Raw genomic sequence first — 5,191 nt, forward strand, 5'->3', positions numbered from 1 at the left:
AATAGGCATATTCATTTTTAATTGACTTATGCTTCCTTCTCTCTATAAAAGAACGATTGTTGTTTATGGGTTCTGCCCAAATAATATTCCATGTCTACTCTTTAAAGTTTAATTTCAAATGATGTACACCAATTCCTTAATTTGTAAACCCAAAACCAATCTACTGTTCACTAACGCAGTAGAAATAATGAAAGTATTCGTATCCATACATTAGGAAATTATACATGACTTGATTCAAATATTTTTAATTAGATCTAGGAGCTAATCGAGTGATAGATCCAATGCCCTTATCTAACCTCTTCCAGAAGAAACATAATAGGAAGAAGAAAATGTGGCTTAATGAAAAAGAAAGCAAAAAGGAAGCGAGAGACCTTCCTTTGAGAAGATAGAGGGTTACATAACAGTCAGGGAAAAGGAAAGCAGGAAAACATTCCAAATTATTAGTAGTTTATTGAGACTGTAAATTAAGCCGTATAACTCGATATTTTGGCTGAACAGTTTCATAGTTTAACGGAATATCTATGCAAACAGTGACAATATACTGGAGTTTTTCATGTATATCATCAGCTTTACTGCCTTTTTTGTAGGGGAGCGTTTTTTTTTTCTCACATTGATCGATGTACTAACGAACCCACAAGTGCCACCGGAAAAAATGTTCACCCGTGCAGAAGTTCCCCTGATAATCCGGAATATTGGTTTGAAATGCTATCGAATTTCCTCCGCGGTTTTGGCAAATGCTGACAGTCTAGCATTTTAGGAATGTAAAATAGACTGGATTCTGCAAAGCTGGTCCTGATAGACTTTTGCATCCACTGTGTTCGTAATGCAACTGATTAGAAATGTCAATCTCGCCTTCCTGTGACGCAGTTGGACAGTCATTTATATTTAATAATTCTGTCGTCTCAATGTGCCTATGTATTACAAGTGACAAAACATGCTAGGAACTTTCCCATGAGCATAAACAGAGGACCTAAAAAAAGAATAAGTTAATTAACTTAAAACAAGAACTTCAAAACAAGGAAAAGAAAATTGACATTCTTGTACGTATTTTCTAAAGTATCCCAATCGAAACTAACTTGACAAACCCGTCAGAACTCGCAAGTAGTTATTGGAGGATTCTCGGGCATTCCACTGAGGTGTTAGAGATGTGTATTTCTGGTGATGGAAGTTCACTCTCGACGAGGTTCGGAAGTCGCGTAAAGCCGTTGGTCCCGTTGCTGAATAACCAATGGTGCCATGTAACGTAAAAACACCATACAAACAAACAAACAAACAAGCAAGTAGTTATTTTTGTACTGGGATTTCACTGAAGCCAGGGGAAGATTGTTGTAAAAGAAAAATCTGCAACCTCGTTTCATTTCGGGTGTCTCGGGAACGATCTTCCACTGTGTAATGAGAGTCGTTCTTAGTTCATAGCCTCACTCGGTCTCCATAATTATTTCGCGAAAAAAAAGTTACTTCAGAGTAATCGTGAGTTTTGTCAGCTGCACGTTTGTATTAGTTATCGTATATAATTTAGATGAGATTTTCTGTTTCTGTCACATAACTCATACTTATTTCGCTATTTTTTTTTTCCTAATTTTCCTCTGGCCTGTGTGTTAAAAGGGCATTTCATTTCGTTTTCCCATCGGCTTCTTCATGTTAAAAATCTGTATTAGAAAAGATTAGAGTGTGAGGTTGTCATTCACGGTTCTGTAAAAAAAAAAAGTGCATTTTTCTGTTCGTTTTCATTTTCATAACACGTTTATCCCGATAAAGGTTACCGGATTTTCGGAGAAAATAAAAATAGGAGCTAAATATAAGTTTACTCGCGTTTTAGGTCATGCCAAACCATTTTTATTGACTGTATAGCAGTGGTTATCACGTTCAGATCTACTTGTATTATAAATAGAACATTAAGGTTTACAGTTATCTGAATTCTAAGCCCTCAAAAATGAGCCAACACTGAATAATCACGGACGGATATGAAAATTGAACACTTTTCATCACAAGTAACCATAGACAATATATAAAAAGGGGGAAATTTATCGTGTAGAAGCATTGGAAAATGCGCAGATACAAGAACTTTTTTTGAAATTCTTAATGTAAATTTATTAAGAATTTTATCAAACTAAATTATGAGACGTGATCGAAATGTTATGAAAAAAATAGTGCTAGTTTTCTATATTGATGCTAGTTTTCTATATCTTACGGCACATTATTAGTTGTTTGTGACAGCATATTTATAAAAAGATTCGTAGGGGAAGAAAATGGTGAAATGTAATTCCTGGAATTATAGTGCCTCGCCGGATATAGAAAGCCTGTTATTCTGACATTATCCAGGATATATAATCCCCCCTCCCCCCCCCCCCCCCCCCCCTTTTTTTTTTTTTTTTTGAAAGTTTTTTTTTGAACGTTTATGGGTCTTCCCTTTTCTTTAAAGAGACTCTACCAGAAACTAATATAGAGATAAAGATGAATTTTTCATACACTTCTTTTCTTTTTACCTCAGCCTATGATTTTTATCAGTGATAGGATTTTAGCTCTCTCTCTCTCTCTCTCTCTCTCTCTCTCTCTCTCTCTCTCTCTCTCTCTCTCTCTCTCTCTCTCAGTGGTAGATATACCGCTGTCAGATGCAAGTTATTGAAAGGTAAAGTTTCTTCCATATTGTATTAGGATTTCCGTATTTCTGTTCAGTTTTAAATGTGTTGCGCTCTCCTTAATGGAATAAAGATATATTGCTTATTTTAGTACTTAAATGCTATATATGCAGCAACATTTACCGTTAATGATGCGGGCCTCTTTTAGTCACAGGATCCTTTTTTAAAAAATGAATGACGAAATCAATTTTCTGCTTATTTATGCGCCTAAGAAAAATTTACATTAAGTTGTATTTGAGTTCTATTGGAAAAAGTAATTTGAATCTTAAATATTAGGTTCCTGTTCAAGATGTGCATTATAAATTTTCTATGAAGCTATGTGTTTTCCTGATTAAAAATTACTTAATATGTTAAATTAAAGTATATCTCGTCAGTGGGAAAGAAATTCCGAGGTGATATGTTAGTATTTCATTGTAAAGATATGTCACATCTGAATTCCAAGAAATCCTACTTTCGTAACTGTAGTGTTTCGTCCCCCTACCTTGAAATGATATTCCTTACCTGTCATATAATTTGAAAAAAAGATTTTTGATAGATAGTATCTTTTCCGTGTGGTTACTGACATGTTATTCCGGTGTGATACCTTTGCTTAAATCATTTTTTTCTAGTATCCTATATAGGAAATTTTAGCTTTTGAGTCTTAGTGCTCATTTGTACCAAGTATGCGAGCAAGTGAATACTTTACCAGTTGAGACAGGTTCATCGAATGTTCTTTGTTCTAGTGCCTGTAAATCATGAAGGGCGAAGGTAACGTAAAACGGTCCTTTTTTGGGCGGAAATTTTTTCTGTTCATCGGCAGTTTATGCTCTGGCCGTTGTTTGATAAGCAAGGCTTGCTTAGGCAAGGGATTACCTTCGAGTAGTAGACGCGTGGACAGGTGGTTGCTGAGAATGGTAATACCATTGGGAGCCTAATCTCTCCTTGAAAGGGAAGTCTGACTGCTAGCTATATATTATGTTTCGTTCCTTGTTTTTTCTTTCAAAGTGAAGCTATTTGCACGAACAGCGCGTTGCTCAAAAAAAAAAAAAAAAAAAAAAAAAAAGATAACAATCACTAGCCAATTCAGTCATTGCCACATTAATACTTTACCAGCTGAATCGTGGATGAACTCTAGGTACTGATTGCTTTCATAACAGTAGCATTGTGATACTTTTTTTTATACTTTTACACACAAGTCTCAACGCGAAGGAAAAAAAGTAAGTATATCTTAGTTTTACCAGACCACTGAGCTGATTAACAGCTCTCCTAGGGCTGGTCCGAAGGATTATATATTTTTTACGTGGCTAGGAATCAATTGGTTACCCAGCAACGGGACCTACAGCTTAGTGTGGGATCCGAACCACATTATATCGAGAAATGAATTTCTACCATCAGAAATTCCTCCGGTTCCGCGTTAGCCGAGCCGAGAATCGAACTTCGGACCACCGGATTGTTAGCCGTGCGCGAAATCCACTTGGCCAACGTGGAACTCAACAGCGATGCATTAAACACTTTTGTACACACTTAGCCATTCACCTATGTGGTGCATATACTATTCTCTTGCTTCCGTTTATCTGGTGTTTTCTGTATCTAACTGCGCTCTTACCTACTCTCACATACTAACACACATTCATACACTCTCTCTGCCAACCTATCAGCTTCCATTCTTTTCACATGGCTAAACCATCTCAAAACACATTGATGCATCCGCCATATACTGTTTTATTCCTTTTTCCTACCCTCATATATCCACAGCCTCCCTGTGACGCCGTCATGGAATTCTTCAAAAACCTCATATACTTCCTCCACCTTCATCTCTTTATCACTACCCCATATGTTAACTGTTTCCTCATTATATGGCCATCTGACGTTATTCTTAAGAACGTTTGTTAATTGTATTCACAGCCACATTTTCACCCCATTCCTTCCTAGTCCAAACTTATAGCCTAACTTTTAAATTTTGCATCAATGAAACATTGATCAGATATATACATCCCGCTACTACTCTTCTCACCATTACATCAATCGACTAATTCTTCCATTAACTTTGTACTAATACACACATACACACACACATATATAATGTATATATGTGCGTGTGTATGTATATATATATATATATATAATTAATACAAAATAACATTTATAGGACATGCACATTAAGTCGAGCAAATATAAATTTTGCATCAATGAAACACTGATCAGATATACTACATCCCACCACTTCTCACCATTACATCCGTCGAATAACTCTTCCATTAACTTTGTACTAACACACACACACACACACACACACACACACACACACACATATATATATATATATATATATATATATATATATATATATATATGTGTGTGTGTGTGTGTGTGTGTATGTGTATCTAATTAATGCAAAATACATTTATAGACATGCACATTAAGACGAGCAAATATGAATGCGCTGTGTTGGCATGTGTCTGTATGCGTGTATTCATTCTTTCGTTGCTTCGTTAACTTTTATATTGCGTTGAATCCCGGGCCAAATAGTTCGTCTGTGTTGGAGCAGAACCTGTGAAACTGTTTTCTCTGTG

The sequence above is a fragment of the Macrobrachium nipponense genome, chromosome 16 (assembly GCF_015104395.2).
Source record: "Macrobrachium nipponense isolate FS-2020 chromosome 16, ASM1510439v2, whole genome shotgun sequence".
Classification (NCBI taxonomy): Eukaryota; Metazoa; Arthropoda; class Malacostraca; order Decapoda; family Palaemonidae; genus Macrobrachium; species Macrobrachium nipponense.